At 37.6% G+C, this 21,757-nt stretch overlaps 1 protein-coding gene across 3 annotated transcripts in view; it reads left to right on the top strand.

The window, feature by feature from the left end:
* ACVR1C (activin A receptor type 1C) overlaps positions 1–21,757 on the top strand; it is a 242,857-nt gene that overhangs the window by 105,884 nt on the left and 115,216 nt on the right. The window contains exons 2-3 of one of the 3 annotated variants that reach the window (XM_037850103.1): positions 7,561–7,606; positions 8,290–8,376. The gene's annotated coding sequence lies outside the window, so the exon portion shown is untranslated. Of the gene's footprint in view, positions 1–7,560; positions 7,686–8,289; positions 8,377–21,757 lie in introns of those variants that run through there. The other 2 variants (XM_037850102.1, XM_037850105.1) reach the window with 2 other exon arrangements.

The following is a 21,757-nucleotide window of genomic DNA, read 5'->3' as shown; positions in this document are numbered from 1 at the left end:
ATATTCTGTTTGTTGTCATGTCTGGCATCCATTTCCTTACCTTGCTTATAATATCTTCTATCATGGTTTCTAGACATTACTTCATTTCCTACTATACTCATTAGAAACTGATTAATTTGATTATATATATGGTGAGAAAAAAGTTACAATATGTATGATCAAATGTCTTTGGATACTTCCAACCTTGAAATTGACATAAATTGTCCCATTTTTGTTGACTATAATAGCAGTTTTGGAATTAGATCAATATATAACAGGAACTTGGACCCTTTTTAAAAAACAACATATGTTATTTATGCAGGACTGAGGCTGATATGAATCTACTTTTGTATTTGACAATGTCAAGCAAAGAAGTTTTCTTATTGTGCTTTGCACAATTTTGAGTATATAGTTATGTGTGTGTGTTTATTGAGAGAAAGAGAGAGAGACAGGCACACATGCAAAGAAATATGTTTGAAATCAGGACTTAGAAACATTACTTCTAGTTTTCCAAACTTGAATTTCCAGAAAGTTTTCAAGAATTAATTATCTTCAGTTTTTCTTTAGCAAAAATTGATCTAATTTAAGTCTTTGGCTAGAAAGCAAAACACCACTTCCCCAGGCTGCCAATCCCATTCCTAAGACCAGTTGATTCTCATCTGCACTCTGGTTTCCTAGCTCAGGTTCTCTTGTTGGTCATAATTTTGGGGAGGATAGGATGTTGTGACTAAATATGTTCACAGTTGAAAATAGTTCATCACTGTTTGTATTGGTTAAGATTTTCTTCGTTAAAAGTAAGTTGCTCAAACAATGTAATCATTTATTATTCACTGACAAGGATACTGGAGGTGGGCAGTCTCGGTGTTGGTTTGGTAGATCAACACTGTCATAAGGATCCAAAGATTTTCTCTTTCTTTGGTTCTGTCAAACTCAGTGGGTCAGCAGTGTCTCTCCTCATAGTCCCAGAATGTCTGCTCTGTTCCAAGCATCACTTCTTCACATGAGAACGTCTCTGGCAGGAAGGCAGGGGTGGAAGTAAAAGGGACCTTTCTCTGGAGTATCCTTTCTGTGTCAGGGAGAAAAGCCTCTCACTGAAGCCTCAGTAGTCCTCCCCTTACATCTCATTGGGTAGAACTGTCATCTGCTTACCACTAGATAAATCAGTGGAAAAGGGGTCTAATGACTTGAACCAATGACATTTCATCCTATGAAACTGGACCCATTGCAACCAATGAAACAGAAAGAAGTGGTAATATGTGATGGGGGAAGTAACCAATAGTGTGTGTGCTACGTTTGGAAATCAATGACTAGAAATCAATTCAAAGAACAGGTTCTATTATGAGGTTGATCATTGTCATCTCATAGCAGGGACTACGTTCCTGGTGATCAGAGATCCATGTTCATAAATAACTTGGAGGATAACGTGTGAAAAAGCAGTAACTATTATTAATTTAGTTATGGTGGTAAGATGTACCTATTTAAAGACTACTACCGTTTGTGCACAGCATTTGATGTATTTAGCAAGACTTTCATTATTTCAGGCCAGTAAGTAGTGCTAGTTAATAAATATGTTCTAGTTGATAAATAGAATTAATGAGGAGTTTCAGTAAATTCTAGTTTTTCCCAAACCTGTCTGTGGATCTGCAGCACATGAACTTTAAATTCCCAAGAGGCTATGGGGTGCATGAAGAGCATTAGTGTGAAAAACGGAATGACCTGAAAGGTATGTGTAATCTGAATGATAAAAAAGCTTAGAGACATTTAGTGATCTATAGAACTTGGAGTAACAATATGTAAAAGAAATGCACTTATTCTGGTGTTCTGAAATGGTGAGTGAGAAGTAGTTGGATGTGAGTAGAAATCTTCAGAAAGAAATGAACAAACTTGTGTTTGTCTCTGTCCAGTAGTTTTTAACCTTCTTGGTTCAAGGGCCTCATTGAGAAACTGAATAAGGTTATGGAACACTTCCCAGAGAGATTTACATTTGCATATTTACATGCTGTTTTGCATATTAATAACCTTTCTCTAATGTTCTTGGTCCTATTAGGAAAACTGAAATAGCATAACTAATAGCTAACAATAGATACAATTAATTGAGCCCTTATTAGTTTACCAGGCTCTACCCAGATCTACTAAACCAGAAGCTTTAGGGACTCAAAAATATACAGTTTTATCAAGTACCTTCATTGTTTCTGATGAAACCAATTGAATTCCTTCTCATTGGTCAGAGAAGCAAGGGCTTTAGAGCTAGACAAACTTGAGCTAAAAGTCACAACTTTACATGAACTGAGCAAGGGCTAGTCACTTAAAATCTCTGAGCCTTAGTTTACATCACTTATGAAATGGGAGGGTTAACTGTCCTTATAAGGGTGTGGTAAAGATAAAATGAGATAAGCTATGACAGCATCTAAGCACAGCCCTTAGCTGTATAGTAAGCATTATAAATAGTATCTATTCCTGACATTAGGCACTCATAAAGGGCCTGATTTACTTGCAGTAATGGTACTGTCCAAAATTAAATAATTATTTGAGCTAAGAAATTCATGGCTGTAATATTTACATTAAATGTTAAAAACAGAAATTATGCTTCTAAAACAAAGATAAAATAAGCAATGGCTTGAGCTAGGGTGTATTTTATTTGAGCTACATAACGTACACACATCAGCGATGCAAAGCTTCAGAAGACAAAGCTCACCAAACCCATGAATCTAATCTCTAACCCTAATTTGGCAAGGTTTTTGGAGTTTTCCAATTTCTGAAGCTTTTAAAATGATCACGTCAATACAGTAAATTCTTGATTGTCTGAAAAGAGACTAGATTTTTGTTCTCTAAAGTGTCCAGAATGGTTCTGAATTAGGATAAGAATAAAGGAAACCATGTGTTATGTCTAGCAGCAAACACAACAGGATTTTTGAGCATGGTGCAATCAACACTGGAGAAGAGGAGAGATTTGAATATTTACTCTGATTGTTTATTTAGCCAATGGAAAAAAATACTCTGATTTCAAATGCCAGCTCTAAAAGGGGCAAAAGGTGGGGAGCCTGGGTTAGGCACAGAAGGATAGTACAGGGATGGGAGAGATAACTCAGGGAATGGAAAAGAAGAGAGCGTTGCCAACAGGGGAAGCCTGCTGGCATTTCTAGGGGGAATTTTAAGTAATTTTGTATTGTTTAGTAATTTACTTGGGAGATTTTCTATCATATTTTTTTAACTTTATTCATCAAAAAATTAAAAAAAAACAAATAACAATAAAAAAACTACATTTCCAACAAAACCAAAACAAAGAAATAAAAACAAAATAACCTAAAATAACTACATTGTATCATATTTTATTTTAATGCATCTTTGATCCATCCAAGTACCTATGGGGTTGTCAGGAGCATTAGTATCAACAGTGGAGTATCCAGAAATGGAATCAGATCAATAAGAGAGCTTAGTGACATTTAGCAGCCCATGAAGCCTCTATTGCTTCTTAGAGAAACAATATATAAAATAAATATATGGGCTGAGCTCATGAATACCTGTCAAAATGGACAGTGGGAAGCAGTGGCTGTGAGACTGCACTTCCTAAAGAACAGAGCTACCTTATATTTGCCTCTTTCCCATGGCCTTTACATTTTTAGATCATGGACCTCATTGAAAATCTGAAAAAGATTATGTATATGTTTCCTAGAGAAATAGTTTACATTTACATAAAAGCCCAGTGTTTTGTGCATTGATCACCCATTCTCTAATGTTCTCAGCCATGTAGGGAAAAATAGAAGCAGCATAACTGATAGCTAATAATTAATAATTAATTAAATCAATGCTAATAGCTACTTTTAATCAAATTCTTACTATATTAAAGACAGTGGATTAATCTCTTTATATGCATTATCTACTTTAATTCTTACCTGAATCATATGAGGTAACTGCTATTATTGACCCCATATTACAAATGAGAAAACCAAGGCTTAGGAAGGTTAAGGAGATTGCTTAAAGCTCTACAGCTAGCAAATTACGGAGCCAGAAATCAAACTGAGGTCTGTTTGATACCAGAGCATGTCTTCTTTTAGGCACTTAATACCCCATATTCCAGCCTGGGCTTTAAAGGATTTGTGGACCTACTGAATTTATATGCTAGTGTGTGTGTGTGTGTGTGTGTGTGTCTGTGTGTATGTATGTGTGTACGATATCATTTTTCTGGGGTTTCATAGCTTCCATCAGATTCTCTTTGAAGATCCTACCTATTATATTCTATAATGAAGCAATAAAGTGTCCATCATCTAGCTATCTGGATTAAGTTAGGCCATCACAGAGCCACATGCTCAATCATGTTGACCATCTTCCCTCCACTTCTCTCATCGCATAGAATTGCTGTTAATGAGTTCTTTTTGGCATTATGTCCTAGTCTTGAGTTGAAGGACACTGCTAGAAATACCTGTCCAAAACCTGCTACTGCATTTACTTTAGGGACATTTTTAGTGTATTTTCTAATGTATCTTTCATGTGTCTCCTAGATGAAATGCCACTTTTAGAAGAATAAAAATAGTTTTTATGTTCCTTATGTATAATAAATAATGTAATGGTGTTTCTCTTTACACAGAAGCCAGAATTCTCAGACTCAAATTTGCAATCCAACATTAGTACCTGTGTAGGAAGATTTGGTCTGCGTGTTTACATTTTAACTTCCCTTTCCCCCAATCATAGCCATTTCTTCCAATTTGTAATTTCCCTGTATACATTGTCTCATAAGTCATCTCAAATTCTTTGTGAAACAAAGAGGAATATAAATTAAAAATTTAACTTTTCCTCCCTCTTCCTTTTCTACCACCCATCCCTATAAAGAGGTGGAACTTTGAGATATTGTACAAACTTGTACTTTAATACCTTAACCTTTACAGATACAAGAATATGACCTCCAGTTTGGGAAATAGAGCAGACTAAAATCACACACACACCTTCAATGACAAACATTTCTTCTTACTGATTATTTAAATCAATAGAGGAGTAGATCTGCCTTCCCCCTTTTCCAAAAAATGTTTGTCTCAGGCAGAAATGGTTTTCTTTCATTCATGATTGGATTTTAAAAGAAGATACTTTTTAAAGTATCTGTAGTTAGCTATTTTGTATTGTGAATCAAGTGAAAACCATATGGTTTAAGCCCTGATTTGAAGGGGCAAAGTTCTTTTCATGTTCAAATTGTGTACATGAATTTGAAGTCTATTCCAGTCAAAACCAGCACAGTTGTTGACCTATATATTGGTATCTACCCAGAGTCAACATTTTTCTCAAGAAAGGACTTTGGATGTTCTTAAGCAGTTACACTAAGTAATTGGTTGAGTCTAAACCTTGCTACCATATAGTATGACTCTTGAAAATATTTTAAGGCAGATTGAACTAATTGTAAGCTTTCATGAGGAACTATAAAAATTCAGGAAGAACCTCAAGACATTTTCTTTGGCTACCTGGTCTTAAAACAAGCATCCAGTTCATCTTATCCACAGCCTTGGTTTTAATTACCCCCTGCCTATCAAGCGAACTCTCAAATTTTTATCTCTAGTGAATGTCTTCTACTTGTGGACACCTCGAGTACCCACTCTCTGGGCCTATGTGGTGGTGGCAATATTGATTATAGAGAAGTCCATCCACCTGTCTCTTCTCCACATAACAATTCTGTCTCCACTGAAACCTCTGAAGGTATTAGACTTTATTCATTTAGGCGATTTTTCTGTAGAGTCTTCTAAAGAAGCGAAATTTCAAGTTTCTTCATAGCCCTAAGTTTTCTCCCTAATCTGATTGCTGGTTTCTGAAAGTCCTTTAAGAAAAAATTTTCTTCCTTCAAAAAACAAACAAACAAACAAACAATAAAAGCTTAAAGGCACAATATATAAACACCTGGCCTGCAGTAATGGCCTAATGGAATCTTGTTCATTCTGAAATATAATTGGTGAACCAATAAACATATTTCAGAATCTGTCTTGTTTGAATGGGAGGGATGGGAAGGAGCCCCGGAAGCATAGAAGAGAGGGAGCAAAAGTGGGGGAAATAAGAGAGGCTAGAAATACCACAGACAAGCTGATTACTTCACCTTTTTGCCTGGAGTAAAGCATATTTACTTTCAACTGGATGTGGGCCAAAAAGACCCTGCTGAGTCCTTTTCCATGTGTAGTAAAGAGGTGGGCTGTCTTGGCTTTGCTTTGAGTGATGGACCGAGTATTGCGTGACGTTTTCCTCCAACCACAGTGGAGCTTCTTATGAAGAACTTCATTCCTAGAGAATTCCATGAACTGAGGTACCAGTGCATTTTACATCTTACATAATAGATAAGGAGATGGAGAACACCAGGAATATAATGTTCCCCATTTTCCGAAACATCATGTTTTCTGAATAGTCAATAATTCTAACATAGAAGTGATTTCAAAGGAAATGGGTGGTTTGTTAATGATTGAATTTGAATTTTATTGAGATCTCCTAGCATCCTTCTCATGCTCTTAAATTTGTCCCTCTAGAGCCTCTGGCAGTAACATTTCTATTGTTGTTCTCCACCACCCCTCCTTCAGTTTCTTTTCCGGCTACGTTCCAGAAGAATCCCTTATTTCTGAGTTTAGAGACATGTTGGCTTACTCTGAGAGGGTAGAAAATGATTATTCTAGATTAATATTTTTTAGGGAATTTGTATTTAAAAAATTAAAAAAAAAAATTTTGTAGAGCATACTGTTTTGAAAACATGGAGAACCAAGGCCCTGACAGACAAATAAACAGGCAAATAGAAGGGAACAAACCCAATCATGTGATATTTTCATTTGGAAACAGTTACTTATGGCAACCAGTATTTGGAACTATAGCTTAATTTATCATCCTAACAGAGAAGGAAAACAAAGCTCCAGTACTTTTTGAAGAATTTCATCAACAACGGAATTTCACCAAAAAGATTACTAAATACTGTAAATTTTCATTACATTTAAATATTCTACTGTTTTCTGTTACACACAAATGAACAGAAATCTGTTCCTTGTATTTGACAATTTTTTAAAATTCAAAAAGGCTTTCACAACAGTGAACCCTAAGTTAAACCATAGACTATAGTTAATAGCACAATTGGAAAAATGTGCTTTCATCACTTGTAACAAATGTTTTACACCAATGCCAGGTGTTAATAATAGGGTGGTATATGGGAATCATGTAATTTATACATGATTATTCTGTAAACCCACAACTTCTCTAATAAAGAAAAAAATATCAAAAGGTTTCATGTATTATCCTAATTTTGTGATAATAATAATAAATTAACACATTTGCATAATATTAAAAAGCATTCTATCATTCTCAAAATAAGCCTTGGAGGTACATTTCCTCATTTTATAGATGAATAATATAAAACAGGGTAAAGTTGTGGAACCCTCAGTTTCTGACTATAAAACTTTGGGAAGATTAAGTCACTTGTCTAAGTTGTGGAAAAGTAACACTAGAATCCTGGGCTTCTGGATTCCAATTTGTCATTCCTTTTGGACCCTCAGTACCTTTGAACATTTATCCTTTTTTGGGGGGAATTCTCCAAAGTATGGATCCTTACCTCTCTCTCTCTCTCTCTCTCTCTAGAAGCTTGATACACATCTCTTGAGCCTCCCTTGAAGCTACAGTGAAGGTGAAGAAAGCTTCATCCAGTGTTGAGATGCAGTAGTTGCAGAGGTTCTAGCAGAATCATCCACTATCCTGCATAGGATGTTAGTGGCACAAGCTGCACTGTCTGTGTCTAGTGGAGGGACAGGGGCAGTAACATCTGAGGCTCATTCAGTGGCGGGATGTGGCTTGTTCCTGGATGTTCCTCCAAGCCTGGTTCTTGGGTCTTTCTGGAGAAAATTTGAACTAGTTAATATTCTTTAATAAATTTAATTTCTGCTTAAACTTATTAAGGTTGGTTTCTATTATTTGAAACTAAAAACTTTGACTGCTATAGAGCTCAAGTTTGCTTTACTTGAATGACTTAGTCCCCAAGCCAGAGAATTCCTTAACAGACAGACACTCCTTAGTCACTTTTAAGGTTTGCTCACTCTCAGCTTTAGCATTCACTCTCATTAGCTGTACTTCTTCACCCAATCTATTGCCTCTAGTTTGGCAATGTAGGTACAAGGGGGATATGCATCTTTAGTTATACAAGTGCTGCTGTTGTTGGGCTAACTCCTTTTTCAACAAATATAGCATTAGTACGTGGGGAACAGAGGGAAAGATAATTAGCTGAGAGCAGTTTGGGGTAATATGGCTGAGGGTCTTAATTGTCACTTATTCATTCAACGAATATTTATTGAGTGCCTCTTATGTGCCAAGCAGATTTCGGATGCCAAGAATAGAATGGTGAAGACACATTTCCTGCCCTCAAGAAGCTTACAGTCTAAGGTGGAAGACAAACAAAGAGAGGTAATTCTTATACATTGTAATTAGCAATATAATAGATATTAAATCAGTGTTGTGGTAATAAATAGGAAGGGGCACCTAACTCTGAAGTTTTTGATGGGGAGAGGTCAGAGAAAATTTTCTGAGAATGAATAGAACTTAGCCATAAGAAAGGGGGTAAGGGTGTGGCAGAAAGGCTGTGTTCCTTATGGAAAAATATAAGCCACATGTGCAAAAACAAGGAGGCAAGAGGCTAGTTGGTGGGGACGGTGAAGAGGAGAAAAATGAAATGAGGTTGGATTGATAAACTGTGCTTGGATGTTCAAGGGCCTCTAAGCAATAGAAAGAAGTTTGGAATTTAACCTGAAGGTAATGCTGAGCTGAAGGGTTTTAACTGGAGTATAATAGTCTCAAGATCATGATCATCACCCTCGTAATCAAAGACACTGGTGTTTATTGATGCTTACTATGTGCCAGCCACTCCTTGGCACTTAGTCCTCACAACAAATATTACTTTCATTTTATAGATAAGGGGGTTTAGAGAGGTTAAATAGTAAATAATGCAAATGTTAGAACTGGCATTATATCTTGGATAACTTTTGGTTATATGATGACATTTATGCTATAAAAAGATTCCCCTGGCTAAAGTGTTGAGAATGAAATGGAGGGGAGTGAGTCTCAAGGAAGGGTGACCAGATAGATGGTTTAATATTTTGAGTAAAAGATGGTGATCTAAAGGAGAATGATAATGGTGGGAGTAAAGAGAAGTAAAAGAATTTGAGAGATTTTTGAAAAAGTTAGAATACATAGAAACTGCTGTTTAATTGGATATGAATGATGAAGAAGAGGAAGGAGGTAAGGGAAAAATCACAGTATCTGGCTTAAGTGGAGAGCAGGAGGAGAAACAGGTTTGATGAGTATGCTCTGTTTTAGACATGTTGTTTTTGACCACTTGTGGATGATTTAGGTAGAGATGATGAGTCAGATATATAAATCTAGAGTTCAGGAGTGAGATCAGGGCTAGAGGGCTAGAAATAGAGATTTGGGAGACATGAGCACAGAACATAGAAATACAAGCTGAAGTCATGGGGATTGATGAGATTGCCTAGGGAGAATGTACAGAAATGAACTTGAACAGTGTTTCTCAAAGTGTAGTTGAGGGACCCATGGGAGTTCCCAAGACCTTTTTGGTGGTCCACAAGGTCAACACTACTTCTCTACATAATACTATGATGTTATTTGCCCTTTTCACTTTCATTCTCACACATGTGTACTGTGTGGATACATGATGCATAATGATATCATTGCTTTGAAGGCTAATTGAAATATGTGCTTGTGTATTCCTGTGTTTTAAACATTTCTTAATTTTAATTTCTAATATAAATATGCTTTTTGGGGTCTTCAAAGAATTTTGAAGGGTGTAAAGGGGTCATGATACCATCAAGTTTGAGAACTAGTGTGCTAGAGAATTTAGCCATTTAGTTGGTAATTGAAAGAAGCCATTTAGTTGGTAATTGAAATAATTAAGGCATGAAATTACTAGGGCTTAGATATGGAAATAGCAGTGGGAATGACAATGGACAACACAAAAGAAAAATAAATATGATTTGATTGTTGACTGAATATGGAGGTACTATTGAACAATTGAAAGAGTAAAAGCTAGCTAGAGTTGGAACAATGGATTGTAAAAAGGTAAAATAATTTTAATAATATATTTTGTTATATTATTTAACCCAGTGTATCAGAAGATTTTTTTGACATGTAATTAATGTAAAAATATTAATGAGATATTTTAAATTCCTTTTGGGGGGGGTATTAAGTCTTTGAAATCCAATGTATTTTTGCACTTAGAGCACATATTAATTCAGACTAGTCATATTACAAGTACCCAATGGCCATAACTGGCCAGTGGCTACCATCTTCAATAAAGCAGCTTTAGACTGCTCTTTTGTCTCAGGCAAGGTCATTGGAACCTTGATAATTTTTTTTTTTTTTTTTTTTTTTTTTTTGGTCTTGGGTTGATAATAACTCCGCCTTTTCTGAGCTATTTTCCCAGGAAGGGATTGATTTGTACTGAGTCATCTAACTCTCTTACTTCCTTGTGATCTCACTCTGGTAGGGCATAAGGGTCCATTCTGGAAATGATCCAAGCATTGGTGGTTTGCTTCTTGGAACTGAATCTCTGACCTGTCCTTTTTGGGTAGGGACTATTTTGAATGCAGCTAATCATACCACACTGACATCGGTGAATGGTAGGGAAAATACAAAGTTTGAGTTGTATTAGAAAGATCTTATCAAAGCTATTAAAAGGATATGAAAATAAGAGAAGGGTGTAGTCATTTTAGAAGGTGGTGAAATAGATAATGTAAGTACTGAAAACAGACTTAGCTTTTGGCAGTGGCAATTGAGCTAAGACACTGACATCCTCCCGTTTACATGTCCACAGAAGGACCATTATATTTCTCCTTTATGAGACCTAGCTGTTCCATGAAGTAGACACATTGTGGGTACATGTAGAAATCACAATAAAGGTCATAAAACTCATGACTATTTCCAAAGAATGGAAATGAATTAAAAACAGCAACAACAATATATGTGAACCAAGATGATTCTCTCAGGATTTCCGAATGTGAAGTTTTCTGGGATGAAGAAATGAGATGAATGGAGATGAGTGTGTCATGCATGTCTTCAGGGAGAATGTAAGCTCAGGGAAGGAAAAAAATGCAATAAAATAAGAAAAAAATTAGACCCTGATAGTACATAGCAAATTATCATAGTATGCCTCCTCACCATATGCTCATTCCATGATAAAATCATGTTCTAAGATGAAATGAGAAATTAAGATGCATGGCATTGGAGAGTCTGGAGAGAATAATAAAATAAACCTATATGATAAAAAGTCCCAAACAACCACACTCAACAACTAGTCATTTTCAATGTTTGGTTATTACACACTTTTATTTGTCTCATTAATTTGAAATAGTATTCTGAAAATCTATCAGTTTTTATTAAAGTCCCTATACCAGCTTCCTTTGCTTTTATAAGGTTTACTCACCCAAAGTGTATTTTGCTAATGGTTATAAATCCCTCAGTTTGTTGTTGTTGTTATTGCTTTCTTCTGATTATGAGAATCCGGGAGTCATCATGTAATGTTGCTATGGCAATTAATATGTACAAATAGATGATTGAAGGTGGGGAGAAGGTTAACTCTTGAGAAAAACATTGTGCACATAAATTTATTTCCAAAGAATTAAAAAATCTTTCATGTAAAACTTTTCTGCTATGTGCAAAAACTATCAAAGTAAAATGTGCTATATCACATCTTTTTTTTTTTTTTTTTTTTTTTTTTTTTTTTAATCATCATTTTATTGAGATATATTCACATACCACGCAGTCATACAAAACAAATTGTACTTTCGATTGTTTACAGTACCATTACATAGTTGTACATTCATCACCTAAATCAATCCCTGACACCTTCATTAGCACACACACAAAAATAACAAGAATAATAATTAGAGTGAAAAAGAGCAATTGAAGTAAAAAAGAACACTAGGTACCTTTGTCTGTTTGTTTGCTTCCCCTACTTTTCTACACATCGATCCATAAACTAGACAAAGTGGAGTTTGGTCCTTATGGCATTCCCAATCCCACTGTCACCCCTCATAAGCTACATTTTTAAACAACTGTCTTCGAGATTCATGGGTTCTGGGTTGTAGTTTAATAGTTTCAGGTATCCACCACCAGCTACCCCAATTCTTTAGAACCTAAAAAAGGTTGTCTAAAGTGTGCGTAAGAGTGCCCACCAGAGTGATCTCTCGGCTCGTTTTGGAATCTCTCTGCCACTGAAGCTTATTTCATTTCCTTTCACATCCCCCTTTTGGTCAAGAAGATGTTCTCCATCCCACGATGCCGGGTCTACCACGATGCCGGGTCTACATTCCTCGCCGGGAGTCATATTCCACGTTGCCAGGGAGATTCACTTCCCTGGGTGTCTGATCCCACGTAGGGGGGAGGGCAGTGATTTCACCTTTCAAGTTGGCTTAGCCAGAGAGAGAGGGCCACATCTGAGCAACAAAGAGGCATTCAGGAGGAGACTCTTAGGCACAAATACAGGGAGGCCTAGCCTCTCCTTTGCAGCAACCGTCTTCCCAAGGGTAAAACTTATGGTAGAGGGCTCAACCCATCAAACCACCAGTCCCCTATGTCTGTGGTCATGTTAGCAACCATGGAGGTGGGGTAGGCGAATACCCCTGCATTCTCCACAGGCTCCTCAAGGGGGCACTACATCGTTTTTTGTTTTTTGTTTTTTGTTTTTTCCCTTGTTTGTCTTTTTTCTTTTTTCTTTTTTTTTAACTTTCCCTTCTTTTTTCAAATCAACTGTATGAAAAAAAAAGTTAAAAAGAAAACAAACATACAATAAAAGAACATTTCAAAGAGACCATAGCAAGGGAGTAAGAAAAAGACAACTAACCTAAGATAACTGCTTAACTTCCAACATGTTCCTACTTTACCCCAAGAAAGTTACATACTATAGCAACATTTCAGTGAACTTGTTCCTACTACATCCATCAGAAATTAACAGACCATAGTCATTTCTGGGCATCCCCAGAACGTTAAATAGCTTATCTGTTCTTCTTGGATTATTGTTCCCCCTTCCTTAATTGCTCTCTACTGCTAGTTCCCCTACATTCTACATTATAAACCATTTGTTTTACATTTTTCAAAGTTCACATTAGTGGTAGCATATAATATTTCTCTTTTTGTGCCTGGCTTATTTCGCTCAGCATTATGTCTTCAAGGTTCATCCATGTTGTCATATGTTTCACCAGATCGTTCCTTCTTACTGCCGCGTAGTATTCCATCGTGTGTATATACCACATTTTATTTATCCACTCATCTGTTGATGGACATTTGGGTTGTTTCCATCTCTTGGCAATTGTGAATAATGCTGCTATGAACATTGGCGTGCAGATATCTGTTCGTGTCACTGCTTTCCGATCTTCCGGGTATATCCCGAGAAGTGCAATCGCTGGATCGAATGGTAGCTCTATATCTAGTTTTCTAAGGAACTGCCAGACTGACTTCCAGAGTGGCTGAACCATTACGCAGTCCCACCAACAATGAATAAGAGTTCCAATTTCTCCACATCCCCTCCAGCATTTGTAGTTTCCTGTTTGTTTAATGGCAGCCATTCTAACCGGTGTTAGATGGTATCTCATTGTGGTCTTAATTTGCATCTCTCTAATAGCTAGTGAAGCTGAACATTTTTTCATGTGTTTCTTGGCCATTTGTATTTCCTCTTCAGAGAACTGTCTTTTCATATCTTTTGCCCATTTTATAATTGGGCTGTCTGTACTATTGTCATTGAGTTGTAGGATTTCTTTGTATATGCAAGATATCAGTCTTTTGTCAGATACATGGTTTCCAAAAATTTTTTCCCATTGAGTTGGCTGCCTCTTTACCTTTTTGAGAAATTCCTTTGAGGTGCAGAAACTTCTAAGCTTGAGGAGTTCCCATTTATCTATTTTCTCTTTTGTTGCTTGTGCTTTGGGTGTAAAGTCTAGGAAGTGGCCTCCTAATACAAGGTCTTGAAGATGTTTTTCCTACATTATCTTCTAGGAGTTTAATGGTACTTTCTTTTATATTGAGATCTTTGGTCCATTTTGAGTTAATTTTTGTGTAGGGGGTGAGGTAGGGGTCCTCTTTCATTCTTTTGGATATGGATATCCAACTCTCCCAGCCCCATTTGTTGAAAAGACCATTATGGCTCAGTTCGGTGACTTTGGGGGCCTTATCAAAGATCAGTCGGCCATAGATCTGAGGGTCTATCTCTGAATTCTCAATTCGATTCCATTGATCTATATGTCTATCTTTGTGCCAGTACCATGCTGTTTTGGCAACTGTGGCTTTATAATAAGCTTCAAAGTCAGGGAGTGTAAGTCCTCCCACTTCGTTTTTCTTTTTTAAAGTGTCTTTAGCAATTCGAGGCATCTTCCCTTTCCAAATAAATTTGATAACTAGCTTTTCCAAGTCTGCAAAGTAGGTTGTTGGAATTTTGATTGGGATTGCATTGAATCTGTAGATGAGTTTGGGTAGAATTGACATCTTAATGACATTTAGCCTTCCTATCCATGAACATGGAATATTTTTCCATCTTTTAAGGTCCCCTTCTATTTCTTTTAGTAGAGTTATGTAGTTTTCTTTGTATAGGTCTTTTACATCTTTGGTTAAGTTTATTCCTAGGTACTTGATTTTTTTAGTTGCTATTGAAAATGGTATCTTTTTCTTGAGTGTCTCTTCAGTTTGTTCATTTCTAGCATATAGAAACATTACTGACTTATGTGCATTAATCTTGTATCCCGCTACTTTGCTAAATTTGTTTATTAGCTCTAGTAGGTGTATCGTTGATTTCTCAGGGTTTTCTAGATATAAGATCATATCATCTGCAAACAATGACAGTTTTACTTCTTCTTTTCCAATTTGGATGCCTTTTATTTCTTTGTCTTGCCGGATTGCCCTGGCTAGCACTTCCAGCACAATGTTGAATAACAGTGGTGACAGCGGGCATCCTTGTCTTGTTCCTGATCTTAGAGGGAAGGCTTTCAGTCTCTCACCATTGAGTACTATGCTGGCTGTGGGTTTTTCATATATGCTCTTTATCATGTTGAGGAAGTTTCCTTCAATTCCTACCTTTTGAAGCGTTTTTATCAAAAACGGATGTTGGATTTTGTCAAATGCTTTTTCAGCATCTATTGAGATGATCAATTGATTTTTCCCTTTCGAGTTTTTAATGTGTTGTAATACATTGATTGTTTTTCTTATGTTGAACCATCCTTGCATGCCTGGAATGAACCCCACTTGGTCATGGTGTATGATTTTTTTAATGTGTCTTTGGATTCGATTTGCAAGTATTTTGTTGAGGATTTTTGCATCTATATTCATTAGGGAGATTGGCCGGTAGTTTTCCTTTTTTGTAGCATCTTTGCCTGGTTTTGGTATTAGATTGATGTTAGCTTCATAAAATGAATTAGGTAGTGTTCCATTTTTTTCAATGTTTTGAAAGAGTTTGAGTAAGATTGGTGTCAGTTCTTTCTGGAAAGTTTGGTAGAATTCCCCTGTGAAGCCATCTGGCCCTGGGCATTTATTTGTGGGAAGATTTTTGATGACTGATTGGATCTCTTTGCTTGTGATGGGTTGGTTGAGGTCTTCTATTTCTTCTCTGGTCAGTCTAGGTTGTTCATATGTTTCCAGGAAATTGTCCATTTCTTCTACATTATCCAGTTTGTTGCCATACAGTTGTTCATAATATCCTCTTATAATTTTTTTAATTTCTTCAGGATCTGCAGTTATGTCACCTTTTTCATTCATTATTTTGTTTATATGGGTCTTCTCTCTTTTTGATTTTGTCAGTCTAGCTAGGGGCTTGTCAATCTTGTTGATCTTCTCAAAGAACCAACTTTTGGTGATATTTATCCTTTCTATTGTTTTTTTGTTCTCTATTTCATTTATTTCTGCTTTAATCCTTGTTATTTCTTTTCTTGTACTTGGTTTAGGATTGGTTTGCTGTTCATTTTCTAGCTTCTTCAGTTGATCCATTAGTTCTTTGATTTTGGCTCTTTCTTCCTTTTTAATATATGCGTTTAGTGCTATAAATTTCCCCCTTAGCACTGCTTTTGCTGCATCCCATAGGTTTTGGTATGTTGTGTTCTCATTTTCATTCGTCTCTATATATTTAGCAATTTCTCTTGCTATTTCTTCTTTAACCCACTGATTGTTTAGGAGTGTGTTGTTTAACCTCCAGGTATTTGTGAATTTTCTAAGTCTCTGATGGTTATTGACTTCTAATTGTATTCCATTGTGGTCAGAGAATGTGCTTTGAATAATTTCAATCTTTTTAAATTTATTGAGGCTTGTTTTATGTCCCAGCATATGATCTATTCTGGAGAAAGTTCCGTGAGCACTAGAAAAGTATGTGTATCCTGTTGATTTGGGATGTAATGTCCTGTAGATGTCTGTTAAATCTAATTCATTTATCAGATTGTTTAGGTTTTCAATTTCCTTATTGGTCTTCTGTCTGGTTGATCTATCTATAGGAGAGAGTGATGTGTTGAAGTCTCCCACAATTATTGTGGAAACATCAATTGCTTCCTTTAGTTTTGCCAATGTTTCTCTCATGTATTTTGTGGCACCTTGATTGGGTGCATAGACATTTACGATTGTTATTTCTTCTTGCTGAATTGCCCCTTTTATTAGTATGTAGTGGCCTTCTTTGTCTCTCAAAACATCCCTGCATTTGAAGTCTATTTTATCTGAGATTAATATTGCTACACCTGCTTTCTTTTGGCTGTAGCTTGCATGAAATATTTTTTTCCATCCTTTCACTTTCAGTTTCTTTGTGTCCCTGTGTCTAAGATGAGTCTCTTGTATGCAACATATTGATGGTTCATTTTTTTTGATCCATTCTGCGAATCTATATCTTTTAATTGGGGAGTTTAATCCATTTACATTCAACGTTAAAACCGTGAAGGCATTTCTTGAATCGGCCATCTTATCCTTTGGATTATGTTTGCCATATTTTTCCCTCTCTCTATTAATATCCTTTATTGTACCCATACCGAATCTCTTTAGTACTGAACCTTTCTCCAAGTCTCTCTGTCCTGTCTTTGTTTCTCTGTCTGTAGGGCTCCCTTTAGTATGTCCAGTAGGGCAGGTCTCTTGTTAGCAAATTCTCTCAGCATTTCTTTGTCTGTGAAAAATTTAAGCTCTCCCTCAAATTTGAAGGAGAGCTTTGCTGGATAAAGTATTCTTGGCTGGAAATTCCTCTCACTCAGAATTTTAAATATATCGTGCCACTGCCTTCTCGCCTCCATGGTGGCTGCTGAGTAGTCACTACTTAGTCTTATGCTGTTTCCTTTGTATGTGGTGAATTGCTTTTCTCTTGCTGCTTTCAGAACTTGCTCCTTCTCTTCTATGTTTGATAGTGTGATCAGTATATGTCTCGGAGTGGGTTTTTTTGGATTTATTCTATTTGGAGTTCGCTGAGCATTTATGATTTGTGTATTTATGTTGTTTAGAAGATTTGGGAAGTTTTCCCCAACAATTTCTTTGAATACTCTTCCTAGACCTTTACCCTTTTCTTCCCCTTCTGGGACACCAATGAGTCTTATATTCGGACGTTTCATATTATCTATCATATCCCTGAGGTCCATTTCGAGTTTTTCAATTTTTTTCCCCATTCTTTCTTTTATGTTTTCATTTTCCATTCTGTCATCTTCCAGGTCACTGATTCGTTGTTCAACTTCCTCTAGTCTTGTACTATGAGTGTCCAGAATCTTTTTAATTTGGTCAACAGTTTCTTTAATTTCCATAAGATCATCCATTTTTTTATTTAGTCTTGCAATGTCTTCTTTATGCTCTTCTAGGGTCTTCTTGATTTCCTTCATATCCCGTACTAGGGTCTCATTGTTCATCTTTAGTTCTTTGAGTAGCTGCTCTAGGTGTGTCTCTTCTGGTCTTTTGATTTGGGTGCTTGGGCTTGGGTTATCCATATCGTCTGGTTTTTTCATATGCTTTATAATTTTCTGTTGTTTTTGGCCTCGTGGCATTTGCTGAACTTGATAGGGTTCTTTTAGGGTTTGTAGACCAGTTGAAGTCCTTATCTCTAATTTATCAGATCTACAGCTTCGTGGAGTACACTTTCTCTAACTAACCAGCAGGTGGCGTCCACGAGCCACCTGTTCTCCACAAGCCAGTTCTCCCCTGCTTAGCCTTTTTGGTGAGTGGGGGAGTGAGTCTTGTGGGGCCCAATTGGTGTCCCAAGCTTGCGTGTGTAGTTGGTGTTGCCTGCCCTGTATGTGGGGCGTGTTTCTGGGCAGTCGGGGAGGGGGGGTGGCCCTAACAATCAAATCTCCCTGATGATCCTAGAGTTTTAAAGCTACTGCAATAGTCTAATCCTTCAGTTCAGTCCTGCCACAGTTTGTCTCTGCCACTGACCCACAAGTCTTTGGTATTGGCGTATGGCTCCTGAGACTTGCAAGTGGGCCCCTCTTCCAGGCTGTGCACCCCGGGTCCTCTGTTGAGGGATGACTGTGCTATGTCGCAGGTGAGTGCCGTCCCCCCAGGGCAGTTCTGGGCTGCTGGGCTGTGTTGGGAGGCTCCCAGTCTGCTCAAATGATGGCTGAATGGGGCTCTGTTAATTCACACTGCTCCCCCTTCCCAGCTCTGGGACATTCAGCTGAGGTTGCAGGGAAGGCTAATGTCCACGCCCAGTTTTGTGGTGTGTGCCTGTTATTTGAAGCACTTCCGTCACACTGGGTTGTCTGGGGCAGCTCTGGGCTATGGGGCTGGCGATGGGCAGGAGTGTTTCCTGTCCACCAGGATGGTGGCTGTGAGCGGACACCCCCCTTTTCTTGGGAAGTTGTGTTGTTTAGTGAATTTTCTCAGCCACTGGATTATTGCCTTTTGTCTCAGAGCTCTCTTAGTTCTGCTCTTGACTTGACGTGCCCAAATTTCAATTCTTTGAAGCTTTCTGTATTGAGCTTCTTAGAGTAATTGTTTTAGAAAAAGCAAAAAGGATTTAAAAAAAAAACAAAAAAAAAAAAAACGGCCCTCCTCAGAGATCTAATGGGTTATTGAAATGCTAATAGACAAAGCAACCAGGGCCATTAAGGAAAAGTGCCCAGGGCAGAGAGATCAGCCTTGCTTCGGGATTTGCATATGCGCCTCAAGGCCTGATCTCCGCCCTTCCCCTTTCTGTGTTCACCAGAACTCCAAAAATCCTCTGCTTTTATTTTGGAGTTTTTCGTGTTGTTTTTTTTCTATGCCTGTCTCCTCTCTGCTGGGCTGGCTGCTCTCAGAGTCTCTGGTGTCTGGCCTCAGTCTATCTATGGTTGGAGTTTGAATCAGTAGAATGAGTTTCCGGTAAGAGCAGCCACTGCAATTCTCCCTTCTCCTTCCTGGAGCTGACAGCCCCTCCTCCCCCGGGACTGAGCCTGGCAGGGAGGGGCGCGGGTCCCCTGGCCGCAAAAACTTACAGATTTCGCTGATCTCAGCAGTTCCACGTTTTCATGAGTGTTGTATGAAGTATGCCCAAAGACAGATTGCTCTGTGGTGTCCAGTCCACGCAGTTCCTGGCTTTTTACCTACTTTCCTGGAGGAGTAACTAAAACATACAGCTCACCAGTCTGCCATCTTGCCCCGCCTCCTATATCACATCTTGAACAATGCATTTCTATTGCTTCTCTTAAACAATAGGAGCAACTCAATATTCTCCAAAGAATATTTTCTTAATAATAGCTTATTTTAAAAGACATGAGACTAAGACTGGATTGATTTCCATATGTGGATTTGTATCTGTGTGGGTAAATAAAATGTACTCTTTTAAGTAAAAGTTGGGACACATTATCAGGATGAGATTGGTTGCCACGAAGGTGGCTGTGCTGGTTTGGATGTATTATGTCCCTCAAAACGCCATTATCTTTGATGCAGGAAATGTGTTGGTGTTGATTGGGTGAGACTTTTGATTGGATGTTTCTGTGGAGATGTGATCACTCAACTGTAGGCGAGATCTTTCACTGGATAATTTCCATGGAGGTGTGGGCCCACCCATTCAGCATAGGCCTTGATTAGTTTACTAGAGCGCTATATAAGCTCAGACAGAAGGGGCGAGCTTGCCACAGTCAAGAGGGACACTTTGAAGAATGCACAGGAGCTGAGAGAGGAGCTGCAGATGAGAGACAGTTTGAAGATGGCCATTGAAAGCAGACTCTTGTTCCGGAGAAGCTAAGAGAGGACAAACGCCCCAAGAGCAACTGAGAGTGACATTTTGAGGAGGAGCTGTGGCCTAGAGAGGAACATCCTGGGAGAAAGCCATTTTGAAACCAGAACTTGGAGCAGACACCAGCCACGTGCCTTCCTAGCTAACAGAGGTTTTCCAGACGCATTGGCCATCCTCCAGCGAAGGTACCTGATTGTTGATGCATTACCTGGGATACTTGATGGCCTTAAGACTGTAACTGTGTAACCAAATAAACTCCCTTTATAAAATCCGATCAATTTCTGGTGTTTTGCATCCTGGCAGCATTAGCAAACTAGAACAGTGGCATTAAGGACTCAAGCATATCAGAAATGTTTGTACTTGTTTGAGACTATACTTTGCCAGCTATTGGGATTCAAAACATTGAGAGTGGTTAACTCCTTATTTCAAAGTTTCCTTAGTATTGACCTTGCAAGAACATACTCGTGAGGATGGGGGTAAATGATATTTGAAAACCTAATTTTAAATACTCCTACAAACTAAGTACTTAGAGTTTTACTATTTACCTTTGTTGTGGCATAGAATTTTTTTTATATTTTATATTCATTTTATTGAGATATATTCACATACCATGCAGTCATAGAAAACAAATCGTACATTTGATTGTTCACAGTACCATTACACAGTTGTACATTCATCACCAAAATCAATCCCTGACACCTTCATTACCACACACACAAAAATAACAAGAATAATAATTAAAGTGAAAAAGAGCAATTAAAGTGAAAAAGAACACTGGGTGCCTTTGTTTGTTTGTTTGTTTCCTTCCCCCATTTTTCTACTCATCCATCCATAAACTAGACAAAGGGGAGTGTGGTCCTATGGCTTTCCCAATCCCATTGTCACCCCTCATAAGCTACATTTTTATACAATTGTCTTCAAGATTCATGGGTTCTGGGTTGTAGTTCGATAGTTTCAGGTATCTACTGCCAGCTACCCCAATTCATTAGAACCTAAAAAAGGTTGTCTATATTGTGCGTAAGAATGCCCACCAGAGTGACCCCTCGGCTCATTTTGGAATCTCTCTGCCACTGAAGCTTATTTCATTTCCTTTCATTTCCCCCTTTTGGTCAAGAAGATGTTCTCCATCCCACGATGCTGGGTCTGCATTCCTCCCTGGGAGTCATATTCCACATTTCCAGGAAGATTCACTCCCCTGGGTGTCTGATCCCAAGTAGGGGGGAGGGCAGTGATTTCGCCTTTCAAGTTGGCTTAGCTAGAGAGAGAGGGTGTGGCATAGAATTTTACATCAAGAATTCAAAAGATCCTGATTCCTTCATTGGATGGACATAGGTTGACTGGCAAGATACTGGCCACTCCTCTGGTTTTCTTATACTGTGCTTAAGATAAAGGTAATGGTCCTTGCCATCTAATGAGGATTCATTTGATCAACATTGTTCAATAGAGTTGTAATATGAGTCTCATATGAAATTTAAAATTTTCTAGTAGCAACATAAAAAAAATAACTGAAATTACTTTTAAAAATAATATATCTTATTTAACACAACATATCCAAAATATTATCATTTCAGTTGTTGACTTTTGTTTAGAATATTGAAGTTACTCAATATTGGACTTCAGGAGATA

This window comes from Choloepus didactylus, chromosome 9, assembly GCF_015220235.1.
Source record: "Choloepus didactylus isolate mChoDid1 chromosome 9, mChoDid1.pri, whole genome shotgun sequence".
Classification (NCBI taxonomy): domain Eukaryota; kingdom Metazoa; phylum Chordata; class Mammalia; order Pilosa; family Megalonychidae; genus Choloepus; species Choloepus didactylus.
This window is presented reverse-complemented; position numbering and strand designations above follow the sequence as displayed.